Here is a 14,426-nt window from a genome sequence, read left to right on the forward strand (position 1 = left end):
CATGAAAACAAGTGAGTCTGAACACCTGGAATCTTCAGAACTATTAGATCAGAGGGATTTACCAAAAAAAGACCTGGATAAGGATTTGGATGTAATTATTCCAGCACAAGAGCTTGTCCACACTGCAGTTATTGCACAGCAGCGTAGGAAACATGAAATGTTGAAAGACGAAAATGATGGGGAGGAATCTAAAGTTGCAGATAAATTCTCAGTTCATTCATGCCCTGTCGCTGATGGTAACAACCAAACAACAGAGGTTATCCCTGTGAATTGTATTACTGAATCACAGTCAGGATCGAGGGAGATTTTGGATCAACCCTTTCTGGAGGAAATCAGTCTAGATGCTGGACAAGCTCAAAATGGTTCGGATATTGGAAATATTACCACAAATATTTCAAAACAGATTCCCCAAATATTAAACTCACAGGAAAATACAAATAATTATAATTCTGCGGATTACCCCATAAAACTGCGAAAGAGAAAGGTGAGGAATTAACTTCTAATTTACTTTGATTTACTGATTGACTATTACTTTAAATTGTTTTTATGTTCAGATTTTAGCTATCTTTGTTGCCTTGTTTGTAGCCTGGTTAGTCCAGATAAAGCGAAATAAGATTTGAGGTGAATCAAGCAAGGTAATTGTCTATTCACAATGTGTGCATTATGATTAAAGACTGCATACTTAAACACATAGGGGCTAATTTTAACTTTGGGTGATGGGGGGACACCACAGAAATTGAAATGGTTGCTGCAACCAATTTTCTATAGCAACAATTGCAATGGAAAGGAAAACTGATCATTGTGTAGGTCATTGTCTTATTCATTTTATGTCAAAGTTAAACTTACCCTTATTGTGAAGATTTGACAGGTTCAGTCTCTGTGCAGCATTTTTATCCCAACAGTGATAAAACTGGGACTCTGGAATTATATCACATGGATTGTATGAAAAGTGGACCAGTTAAGGAAATAAAATGTTAGGACGCTGTCTGGTACTTTGATTCATCTGCCAGTGTCAGACTTCGATGTATTCATGGTTGGGTCACATAACAGAGTATTAGTCAATGAAATGTATAACAGCTCATCACAAAGAGGGGAAGCAGCAAAGATTATTACCACAGATAAAGTTGTCACGTAACTATTAATGGAACTTTGTTTTGTGCAATTTACTTCAGCATTCGTTCACAATATCAAAAATGAATGCAATCCAAGAGTATTGAAGATTGGATCAAATATGACGTAAAAAATAAGTCTGTATTTTCTTGACATGACAAATCTTCAAACTGTTGTGATGCAAAATAAATCTCATTTCTGGGAGCCAGAAGTGGAACACTTTCCCATAGGTTTTATGAAAGCAGCTTGATAGATGAGTATCATTCAGTTAGTATCTGGTGCACAACTTAAACCAGCTTGCAAAACATCTGTAATTGAAACATCTTTAACCTTTCCACAGATGCTGCCTGAACTGCTGAGCTTTTCCAACATTTTTTTCTCTTTCATATTTCCTGCATTTGTAGTTTTATTTAAAATTTCTTTTAATTGAGAAAGTTTTCCTTTTTGAGTACTTACAATCAAAGCACCTCAGCCAACATGTATCTTCTCTCCTCTGAGTGTATTTTCTCACGATAAATGAAGATATTGGTCGATTTTGATTTTCAGTCCAGGTCATTCCATCAAAACTTAAAGCATGTAATAACCAAATCAGAGTGCCACTGGTAACTGCTAATATTTTCAGTGTGTAGCCCACATAATAACCTTGCATTGCTCTTAGTAACAGACAATACTTATAAATAATGTCATTGTAGGGATCTGTATTGGGCATGCTGTGGTCCTTGCAAAGCAGGCCAACCATGCTCAAATGCACAGGTCTACTATTCAGAATTTCAGAAGATCTGGAGCCCCAAGGGCACTGCTGAACAGCTGTCATCTTGTTATCCTTTGTATGCCTATCCAGAACCAAGGCCAATCCAGTTCTATGAGATGGGTGGGACTGGAGGTGGTGGGGTGAAGGGGACTGGTGAGGGTAAGTGATCAGGACCCAGGGTAAGCATCAAAGGCCAATCAAGGTACATTTGAGCAGTGGGAAAGGAGAGGTGAGATCATTGGTGGCCACAGGATGGAAAGTAGTGGATCTTACCTTGATGAGGTCCCAGTTCAGCATGTAAAGTTATAGCGGAATTTTAAGAGGAGAATGTTTCTGTGAACCAATGATCCCATTGCTAGAAGAATAATGCCACATCATTTGAGTACAAATTAGAACCTTCAGAATTTAATATCTCATTCAACAATTTCAGATACTGAACATTTCCAGAATTTTTATGTCAGATTTCCACAATTGATTCCATCTTCCTTTGGTAATTTTAAGCAACTCTCTTTGCATTTACACCTACTCCAAATCTGACCTTTGGTTCCCTTGTCTGTCCCATTGCCACCTGATATCACTTTGCATTTTCACTCCTTTTCTTACTCAATCTCTCCTGCCTCACACTCTCACAGGTCTTTGCTCTTGTTCTCCATTCTACCTTAAAAACTTTATTGCTAACTTTTCCCAATTCTGATGAAAGGACATCAACGTAAAACATTAATGTTGTTTCTCACTCTACTATTTCTGCCTGACCACTGGAATATTTCAGCATTTTCTGTTTTTATTTCAGCGTTTCAGCTTTTGCAGTATTTTGCTTTTGCGCCTTTCACTGCTGCCTTGCTTATTGCATTTCTATCATTCAACTTGTTGCCTGAAATATGCAGCTCTTGATTGCTATATAATATTTATTATGCTGTTCAGTTAGGACAAACACAGATTCAAGTATTCCCATTTAACTATTCAGTTAAACATAAACTTTATTCCCACACTTCATTAAAATCATTTATTCTATTCACTCGATAGATTGTTCTCTTTAAAACTTGTGTCGGCTTTGGATTTTCTATCCTGTACACTTTCAGAGTCTGTAATAACAACGAGTAAAGAAGGACTTGAATTGACTGGCTTAGATTTTCCAACCACAGACAATGCAAGCTCAGTTCTGCTGACTATTAGTTTCAGATCCTAATATGGGCTAGTCTAGCATTCTCTATAAATACTTTATAGATGCCTAGCACCAATGTGATTTTGAAACACACACGCACATACACACACACACCACATCCACGCAGCCTGCTATTGGACAGGTGGTACCAGTTTTCAGCTTTGAAAAAAACACCAAGTTTTTTGCATTATTCCATATGCTGTCATGAACATAAATGGCAGGAAACCATTGTGTGGTAAGACAAGCTGGTTGTAGGGATCAGGACAGTGGCTGTAGTATTAGCTATTTTCCCTAATTGCTATTATAATTTCATGAAGTTACTCTCACAATCCTATTAGGTACGGCATTTCCTAAATTTGGTCCAATGAAAATTAAGATAGGAATATACTTCTCAGTTGGGCTCACGAGATCACAAGACAAAGGAGCAGAAGTAGGCCATTTGGCCCATCGAGTTTGCTCCATGAGCTAAACTAAAACTATTCCTATCTAGCCCCAATTTCAGGCCTTATCCCCATATCCCTTGATACCTTGACTAATTAGATACCTATCTATCTCCTCCTCAAATGCCCCCAATGATTGGGCCTCCACAGCTGTACATGGCAAAGAATTCCATAATTTCACTACCCTCTGGCTAAAGAAATTTCTCCTCATTTCTGTTTTAAACCAGTACCCTCTAATTCTAAGATTGTGCCCTCTAGTCCTGGACTCACCCACCAAGGGAAACAGCTTAACCACATCTACTCTAGCCAGTCCTTTCAACATTCAAAATGTTTCTATGAGGTCTCCTCTCATTCTTCTGTACTCCAGAGAATACAGTCCAAGAGCCGACAAACACTCATCATATGTAAGCCCTTTCATTCCGGGAGTCATCCTCGTAAATCTTCTCTGAACCCTCTCCAACATCAGTACATCCTTCCTAAGATATGGGGCCCAAAACTGCACACAGTATTCCAAATGAGGCCTCACCAGTGCCCCATAGACCCTCATCAATACTTCCCTACTTTTATACACTATACCTCTCGAAATGAATACCAACACAGCATTCGCTTTCTTTACCGTCGATCCGACCTGGTGGTTAACCTTTAGGGTATCCTGCACGAGTACCCCCAAGTCCTTTTGTACTTCTGTGCTTTGAATTTTCTCCCCATCTAGATAATAATCCGCCCATTTATTTCTTTTTCCAAAGTGTACAATGGTACATTTCTCAACATTGAATCTCATCTGTCATTTCTTTGCCCATTCTCCTAAACTATCTAAGTCTCTCTGCAACCTTCCTGTTTCTTCAATACTCCCTACTCCTCCACCTATCTTGGTGTCATCCGCAAACTTAGCCACAAAACCATTTACTCCATCATCCAAATCATTAATGTACAAAGTAAAAAGAAGTGGCCCCGACACTGACCCCTGAGGAACACCACTAGTAACCGGTAGCCAACCAGAACAGGATCCTTTTATTCCCACCCTTTGCTTTCTGCCAACCAGCCAATGCTCCACCCATTCTAGTATCCTTCCTGTAATTCCATGAGTTCTCATCTTATTAATCAGCCTCTTGTGCAGCACTTTGTCGAAGGCCTTTTGAAAGTCTAAATACACAACATCCACAGCCTCTCCCTTATCCACCCTATTTGAGATTTCCTCAGAAAACTCCAATAGGTTGGTCAAGCAGGACCTTCCCTTCACGAAATCATGCTGGCTTGGACCTATCTTGCCTTGCACCTCTAGGTATTCCATAACCTCATCCTTGAGGATCAATTCCAATAACTTTCCCACAACCGATGTCAGACTAATAGGTCTGTAATTTCCTTTATGCTTCCTCCCACCTTTCTTATACAGTGGAACTACATTTGCGACCCTCCAGTCCTCCGGAACCATGCTGGAGTCTATTGATTCCTGGAAAATTATCACCAATGCCTCCACAATCTCTAAAGCCACCTCCTTCATAGCCTGGGGGTGCATCTCATCTGGTTCGGCAGACTTATCTGTCTTTAGTCCATTTAGCTTCCCTCGCACCTCCTCTCTAGTGATCTTGACTGAACTCAGTTCTATCCCCTGAGACCCCTATCAGGTATATTGCTGATGTCTTCCACAGTGAAGACTGATGCAAAATACTCATTTAGTTCCTCTGCCATCTCTCTGTTATCCATTGTAATCTCTCCCACACCGTTTTCAATTGGTCCTATATCAACCCGTGTCTTTTACTCTTCATATATTTAAAAAAACTCTTTTATATCTTTTTGAATGTTATCTTCCAACTTCCTTTCATAGTTCATCTTTTCTTTCCTAATGACCTTCTTAATTTCTTTCTGTAAGTTTTTAAAAGTTTCCTAGTCTTCTGTTTTCCCACTAATTTTTGCTTCCTTGTACAACCTCCCTTTTGCTTTTATTTTAGCCTTCACCTCTCTCGTTATCCACAATTGTGTCATTTTTCCATTCATAAGCTTTGTTTTTCTTGGAATATATCTATCCTGCATTTTCCTTATTTCTTGTAGAAATTCCATCCATTTCTGCTCTGCCGTCCCTCCAACTAGCTTACTTTTCCAATCAATTTTGGCCAGCTCCTCTCTCGTGCCACTGTAATTTCCTTTGTTCCACTGAAATATTGACACATCTGATATCAGCTTCTCCTTTTCAAATTTGAAACTGAACTCAACCATATTGTGATCGCTGGTTCCTAATGGTTCCTTTACCTTTAGTTCCCTAATCACCTCAGGTTCATTACACAGCACCCAGTCCAAAACAGCCGATCCCCTGGTGGGCTCATCAACAAGTTGCTCAAAAAAGCCGTCCCGTAGACACTCCACAAACTCACTCTCCTGAGATCCACTATCTTCCTGGCTTTCCCAATCTACCTTCATGTTAAAATCCCCCATAATTATCTTGACATTGTCTCTCTGACACGCTTTTTCTATTTCTAGCTGTAACTTATAGTCCACCTCCCGGCTGCTGTTAGGGGGCCTATATATCACTGCTACTATTGTCCTTTTACCCTTGCCACCTCTTAGCTCCACCCATAAGGATTCCACTCCTTCTGACCCAATGTCCCTTCTCTCTATTGATTTTATGTCATTACTAACCATCAGGGCCACACCACCCCCTCTGCCTACCCGCCTATCTTTCCTATACACTGTGTACCCCTGGACATTCAGTTCCCAATCACATCCGTCATTAAGCCATGACTCAGTGATTGCCACAATGTCATATTTTTTAATCTGTAGCTGTGCCACTAGGTCATCCACTTTATTCCTAATGCTATGTACATTTAAATATAGTACACTTAGACCAGTATCTGCTACCGATTTCACTGTATCTCCATTGTTCAGCAAATTATTCTGTTTTTTCACCTGCCTGTCCTTCTTACCATCTTCACTGCACACTGTCTTGGACTTGTTCCTATATACCTCTTCCCCTATCCTAACATCCTGGTTTCCTTCCCCCTGCCAAATTAGTTTAAACCCTCCCCAACAGCTATATTAAACATTCCCGCCAGGATATTGGACCCCTTGGAGTTTAGGTGTAACCCATCCTTTGTGAATAGGTCATGCCTCTCCCAAAAAAGGTCCCAATGATCCAAGATCTGAAGCCCTGCCCCCTACACCAGTTACTCAGCCATGCATTCATCTGCCTGATCTTGCTATTCTTACTTTCACTAGCAGGTGGCACAGGTAGTAATCCTGAGATTACTACCCTGGAGGTCCTGCTACTCAAGCTTCTTCCTAACTCCCTTTAATCTTCCTTCAGGACCTCTCTCTTTTTCTACCTATGTCATTGGTACCTACATGTACCAAGACTTCTGGCTGATCACCCTCTCCCCTCAGAATATTCTGGACCAGTCCGAGATATCCCGTACCCTGGCACAGGAACAAAAGAAAAGAGGAGCAGGAGTAGACCACCAGGCCCCTGCCCTGCCATTCAATGTGATCATGGCTGATCTATGTTGGCTTCAACTCCTCTTCTGTTCCAGTTCCTCATAACCCTCAATTTCTCCATCTTTTAATTGTTCAATTTATCTCCCCTTTAAAACCATCTAATTATCTGGCCTCCACCACCTTCTGGAGCAGAGAATTCCAGAGGTTCACTACCTTCTAAGAGAAGAAATCTCTATTCATAGTTTTTAATGACCAGCCACTTATTTTGTAGTTATGTCCCCTTGTTCGTGACATTCTTATTAGTGAAAGCACCTCAACATCTATCCTATCAAGCCCCCTTTTGATCTTATAAGTTTAAATAAAGTCACCCTTCAGTCCTCTAATCTCCAAGGAATACAACTCCAAAGTGTCAAACCTCTCTTGATAGGACTACCCTCTCATCTCGGGAATTAGTCTGGTGAATCTTCTTCGGACTGCTTCCAATGCTACTACATCCTTTTCAGGTAAGGGGACCAAAACTGTTGACAGCCATTCCAGGTGTGGTCTCACCAACACTCTGTACAACTGTAATAAAGCCTCCCTATTTTTAAACTCAGAACTCTTTTCGATGAACACCAAAATGTCATTTGCCTTCTTAACTATTTGTTGGATCTGCCTGCTAACATCTTGTGATTTTTGCACTGGAACTTCACTCATTTTTGGTCTCTCTCCATTTAGAAAATAAAATGCATTTTGATTCCTCTTACCAAAGTGCATGACCTCACATTTCTCCATATTAAACTTCATTTGCCATGTTTTTGCCCAGTTACTCAATCTATATATATACCATTGCAGGATCATCATAACATTCACTTCCATCTATCTTCATATCATGAGCAAATTTAGAAACCTTACTTTTCATTCCCTCCTCCCGATCATTAATATAAGGAAGAGAAGAAACTTTGAGGCAATGGGCATTCCCATATTCCCGCAGGCTTTGTCCATATAAGTGTGAATAGAAATCACAGATTTGGAAAATACTGCTGAAGCTGCCTTGGCGAGTTGCCATCGATCATCTTGTCCATAGCATTTGCTGAACCCAGGGTGCACTAGCGTTTAAAGCTAATGGATAAGGTACCATTCAAGCAGCTGCTTTCTCTTGAATGGTGGTGATCTTCTTGATGTTCCAGCTGCATAAAAAAAAGACTGCATTACCAAGCTCTGTGAGAAATCTTTATCTTTCCTCAGTGATCCAAAGATTAATTAAAAGCTCCCTTCTTCAACCTGCCCCTCACACAACATCTAAAATCATAAATCAAATCTAGTTGTGCATACTGGAAACAAAGTGCCTTTAAAAATGTGTGCAGCTTATTGCTAATATGCAAAATAAATACACTCAAAGATCAGCAAGTTTTTTCTAATTCAATTCTTCTGACAAACTGGTGTAAGCCATCGAGAAATTTGAAGAACAAATTGTGTTTGGGGCACACTGAGTTTCCATGATCTTTTGGGATGATTTAAAAATCATTGACCGAAAGCCAGCCTCGCTCACAAGATCAAATTAATCATCATAGTGAGTTTCTGTTGCACATGCATGTTAGTGGGTCTTCAGGGAGGTTCTCTAATAGCCATTTTTTAACTTCATTTGTTTCCTGTTCTTTTCTAATTTACAATGGAACTCATGCACAAACATTACGAGCAAATTGTTCTGCGTGGTTTTTGTAAATCACTTTTGGTTATTTATAATCTTGATGGACTTAACACCCTAAATATAATTTGTGAAAAACCCATATTCAGCTGTATTTATCAAATTGTAAATGCTTATTGCTTTTGAATCAAGTTTTTAAAGCACTGCTTTAAAAATTGTTCTGATGGCTTGCTTTACATTCTGTAAACACTGATGAAACTGAGAAGGAAAAAAAAGGCAAAGAAAAACATCTTAAAACTAGTATAATTTTTAGTGGAGTTGGTACCAGATCACCAATGGTACCCAAAGCAGAATCACTTGACCTTGGTCCTTAACTGGTTAGAAATCAACAATTGCTCAGATTTACTATATGGATAAAATTACTGGAATCACATTTTTGTTGGGTTCTTTTGCCAATTAGTTGAAGTAGCTACTCCGAACCAAATATGTTTCCACTGTCAACTGTCAAAATGAAGGATGATATCAGTGTTGAAAACATTGCCTGGAGTGAAAGAATAGCTATTTTCAATATCCTAGCCATTTTACAGCCAATTCTTGTGTAAATCCACACCACATTTTTGTGTTAAATTAGGGACTAATGTTCTGAAGTTACCAGCACTGTCTAGACCAAACTTCATAACGGTAGAGAACATGTGATCCATTCTTTTCTAACGGTGTTATTGCTTGTGTCCTGCTAAAATGGAATTCAGTGTTAACTATGAATTCTGGAGGTCTTATGTACATCTAACATGACAAAATAACAAGAGCAGAAGTTAAAAATTCTGTTTAAAAATACAAGCAGGTTTTTTTTAAACAGCAAAGCTAACAGGCTATTGCAGTAAGGACATTGAAGTGACTAGCATAAATGGGTTCAAGGTCACCTGAGTTCAGCTTGTTGAAGAACAAGGATTTATTGGCATGGCAAGAAGCCTGATAGGTAGAGTTAAGAGCAGTCAGAGATGGGATGAGTTTGTGGGCAACCTGATAGAAGAATATAATATTATGAGAGGCATAGATAGGGTGGATGGTCAAAGTCTCCTTCTCGGGATGGGAATGTCAAATACTAGAAGGCATAGGCTTAAGGTAAGGGCGGGGGGGGGGGGGGGGGCCGGAAGTTTAGGAGATTTATGAGGCAAGGTTTTTTCTTACACAGAGGTTATTTGGTGGCTGGACTATGCTTCCAGGGGAAATGGTAGAAGCATGTAGGATCGCAATGTTTAAGAAGCATTTTGACACATGTAAGCAGGCAAGGAATAGGAGGGTGTGGACTTGGTGATTAGCTTAGATTGGCATCATGGTCAGCGCAGACATCATGGCCCAAAGGGTCTGTCCCTGTGCTGTACTGTTCTATGTTTCATGCTAGGTCATACATTTCTTTCCCTCCTGACCACCAAATATTCTTACCCGCCCCTTGTACTTGGAGTTTCATTTAGCAATCTTAGTGGGCAAGAAGGCAACATTAGATCATGTGATCTATTTGGTAAAATGAAGCTAACATGATTAGATTTGGTTTGAAATCATGTTATTAATTTCAAAAGGTGATATGATTTAATAAGTGCACACATTTCAAATTTCCAACATTCTAAATTGATGCAAACAATAAATCCTTATGGGCAAGAATATTCACAATCAAAAACATACTACACTTATCAATTATGCAAAGGAAGTATAATGTTGCTAATTATCTGGAAAGTTTCAAATTCTTTGGATGGAGTGCTTGACCTGCTAGTAGGAATTCATTTCCTGTTAATGCAAAATTGCTCTGAAGTTGTTTTGCATCCTATTCTAATTAATGTTACAAAATACAACTTCAGCCTTTTGTAATCAGAACAATAACACTGCAATTATTAAAGTGGTTCCTTCTTTCAAATTTCCAATGGTTGCATAGAACCTTAATCTAATCATTCTATTCAAATTTATTCTTACATTCGAACTTCAGTAATGTTAGTTAATTTTACACGTTATAAAAATAAGTTCATTTGTTTTTTTAAAGAAGTTTCTTAATATGAAATATTAAATGTAAAACAGCAATGGTCTAGATTTTGCAGCTGACCAATTTAACAAAGGTCCATATTTACCTGGAGGCCAACTTGATGCATGAAGGTAGTTCCTCTGTCAAAGACAAGACCCAGTACAGCAGCACCGCATTGAAGACAAAAATGTTGTCACATGAGTGGAGGAGGAGAAGGGAAAAGGGGAGGGATGGTTACCACAATACAAGCCCTGTCCGTGATTATGCTGAGAAAACTGACAGCTAAATAAAGCACAACCATCAAAACTCAACCTCTCTGATGTTTAGAATCATTTCAAAAATTTTCCAAAAGTATACAACTAAAAACCACACTGCAAGAGACAATAAAAAAAGGTATAAAATAAACCTTTGCATGAAGTAAATCTTACCATGCAGCCATTCCTCTCCATGCAAATGAATGGTGACTGTATTCAGGTTGTTCGTGCAGATTCCCCAGTGGAACTGCTGAGGATTTGCCACAACATGAGACTCTGCAATTTGGCTCCATGAGGAGTCCAGCAGAACACAATGGAGAAAACCCTGGCCAACAGTTGCTAATAAGTTCAGACGTTCCATAACTGTGCACATGTGTACAGCAATACCAAACCTGGGGGCACTTGCGCGAGGAGGTAGAGCACTTTTGTGAAGAACTATCAGCATTTCCCCGCAAAATCCACGCCAGTCTCAACCATACGTATTTTTCAGGCTTTTGATGGATGTCTGGGTTGATAACCTACAAATCATCTGCCTTGAGACATTTTCAAAAGCTTTGTGAGAACCTCATGCATGGGACCTTGCAATGCTGAGCCCTGTTGGAGGCCATTTGGCCCAGCATGCCTGTGCTGACTCTGAAAGTTTGCCTATTTTTCCCACACCCAGCTTCCTCCCAATAATCTTGTGATTTAGCTTTTCCTATAATATACAAACTCGTTAACAGTGTTATTGTAAAAGACTGCATCGTTTACATATCAGCTATATCACTGCATAAGAAAACTACTCTTGATTCATGGAGTTAAGTCTAGATTCTGGATTAGAGGGCATGTGCTATCAGGAGAGGCTGGACAAACTTGGGCTCTTTTCTCTGGAATGGTGGAGGCTGAGGGGTGATCTGTTGGAAGTGTATAAAATCATGAGGGGCATAGATAGGGTGGACAAGCAATATCTTTTTCCCATTATTGGGTGATCCAATACCAGAGGGCATGCATTTAAGGTGACAGGGGGTAGGTTCAGAACAGACGTGAGGGGTACGTTTTTCACTCAGGAAGTGGTGGATGCCTGGAATGCATTGCCTGATAGGGTAGTGGAGGCAAATTCATTGAGGGCTTTTAAGAGAGGCTTGATGGGCACATGAATGAGAGGAAAATAGAGCGATACGGGCATCCTGTAGGTAGGAGGGATTACCTATGCCGGCACAACGTTGCAGGCTGAAGGGCCTGTTCTGTGCTGTACTGTTCTATGTTCTTTTAAACAGCAAAGAAACAGGCCCTTCGGCCCAACGTCCACGCTGACTAGTGTGCCTTCCTGAGCTAATCCCATTTGCCTGCATTTGCCCCACATCCTTTCATATCCATGAACCTGTCCAAATGTCTTAAATATTGTAATTGTACCCATCTCTACCATTTTCTCTGTCAGCTCATTCCATATACTCATGGTCACTAAATGTTCTTTGTAAACTTAATTCTTATTTATTTGAATTTAGTGCTTCTCTAGCTTTAATAGAAACCATTCAAAGTGAATGTAACTGAACTAAGTAAAACTACACCAGGGTCTGGTAGATTGTCATGCTCCAGAATAGTACATATTGGAGAGATCTGACTGCAGTATGTATTGCAGCTCCAGGGAACTAAGCTCAAAAGATAAATGAGCCCATCTCTTTACTTCCAGCATGCAAGTCCTTACAAATTTATAAAACTCTTCTGTCTATCAGATTATGGAAGTCAGAAGACAGATTAGTGAAAGATGCAGAAACAACAAGGTTGTCATAGTGAGGGATATGAAAGATAGTATAGATTGGAACTTCCTTAATACAAGAGGCTTAGCTGGGGCAGGATTTCTTCAGTGCATCCAAGAGGGGTTCTTAAAATAGTATGTGGAGAGTCCAACTAGAGGAGAAAACATATTGGACCTGGTTTTGGGAAATGAGCCAAGCCAAGTGATAGACATGATAGTGGATGAACATTTTGGGAATAATGACAACAACTCATTATATTTTAAGATGGTTGTGATTAGGGATAAAATCGAATCTTGTGGGAAGGTACTAAATCTGGGAAGGGCAATTTATGACAGGGTAAGACAGGAGCTGGGGGGCGTTGATTGGGAGCAGCTGCTGTCAGACAAGTCCACGTCTGACATTTGGGAGTTGTTTAAATACCAGCTGATCAGAGAGGATCAGCATGTTCCGGTAAGGAGTAAGGACAAGGATGGTGAGGTAAGGGAACCTTGGATGACCCAAGAGGTCTTAAATTTAGTCAGAAAGAAAAAGGAAGCATATGTTAGGTTTAGGATTCTAAAATCAGACTGGGCCTTGTAGAATATAAAGGCAGCAGGAAAGTGCTCAAGCAGGATTAGGAAGGCCAAAAGGGGCCACGAAATGTCCTTGGGAAGCAGAATCAAGGATAATCCCAAGGATTTTTATGCTTATATGAAGAAGAAAAAAAGAGGATAACTAAAGAGAGGGTAGGTCCACACAAGGGTAAAGGAGGAATTTGTGCTTGGAGTCAGAGCACGTGGCTGAGGTACTAAATGAGTACTTTGCGTCAGTATTTACTGAGGAGAAGGATTTGGAGGATAGTGAAAACAGAGTGGGGCATGCTAGTGTGCTGGGACATTTTGAGATTAAGAGATTAAGGAGGACGTAGTGTTGGGTATTCTGAAAAGCATTAAGGTCAGTAAATCCCCAGGGTCTGAGAGCATATATCCCATAATACTGAAAGAAGCAAGTGAGGAAATTGCTGGGACTTTGACAAAGATCTTTGTGTCCTCACTAGCAACAGGCAAGGTCCCAGAGACTGGAGACTAGCCAATGTTGTGCCTTTTTTCAAGAAGGGAAATAGGGATAATCCAGTACTGTTGGCCAGTGAGCCTCATGTCAGTGGTAGGGGAGCTATTGGAGAGGATCCTGAGGGATAGGATTTATGTGCATTTGGAAAGGCATAGCCTGCTTCAGGACAGTCAGCATGGCTTTGTGCGAGGCAGGTCATGCCTTATAAACTTGATCAAGTTTTTTTTCAAGAGGTGACAAAGGAGCTTGGTGAGGGTAAGTCAGTGAACTTTATATACATAGACTTTAGTGAGGCATTTGATAAGGTCCCTCATGGTAGGTTGATTCAGAAAATAAAGACACATGAGATCCAAGGTGAATTGCAAGTTTGGATTCAGAACTGGCTTGCTCATAGAAGACAGAAAGTAGGGGTGGAAGACTGTTATTCTGGCAGGAGGTTGGTGACCAGTAGTGTTCCGCAAGGATCAGTGCTGGGACCTCTGTTGTTTGTGATATATATCAATGATTTGGATGAAAATGTAGATGGGTGGATTAACAAATTTGCAGATGACACCAAGATTGGTGGAGTTGTGGACTATCAAAGAATGGCGGTGCAGACTCGAAGGGCCGAATGGTCTACTTCTGCTCCTATTGTCTATTGTCTATAATACAGCAGGATATAGATCAGTTACAGATATGGGCAGAGAAGTGGCAGATGAAATTTAATCTGGGCAAATGTGAGGTGTTGCACTTTGGGAGGTCAAATGAAAGGAGAAAGTAAACAGTTAATGATAGGCCCCTTAATAGTATTGAGGTACAGAAGGATCTTGGGGTCTAGGTCCATAGTTCACTGAAAGTGGCTATGCAAGTGGATAAGGTG

At 40.1% G+C, this 14,426-nt stretch overlaps 1 protein-coding gene across 1 annotated transcript in view; it reads left to right on the top strand.

Moving 5' to 3' along the window:
* The first annotated feature begins 245 nt into the window (after positions 1-245).
* Positions 246-14,426, top strand: part of dlc1 (DLC1 Rho GTPase activating protein) — a 363,786-nt gene continuing 349,605 nt past the window's right edge. Inside the window, exon 1 of the mRNA XM_052036245.1 lies at positions 246-484. The gene's annotated coding sequence lies outside the window, so the exon portion shown is untranslated. The remainder of the gene's footprint in view (positions 485-14,426) is intronic.

The sequence above is a fragment of the Pristis pectinata genome, chromosome 2, assembly GCF_009764475.1.
Source record: "Pristis pectinata isolate sPriPec2 chromosome 2, sPriPec2.1.pri, whole genome shotgun sequence".
Taxonomy (NCBI): domain Eukaryota; kingdom Metazoa; phylum Chordata; class Chondrichthyes; order Rhinopristiformes; family Pristidae; genus Pristis; species Pristis pectinata.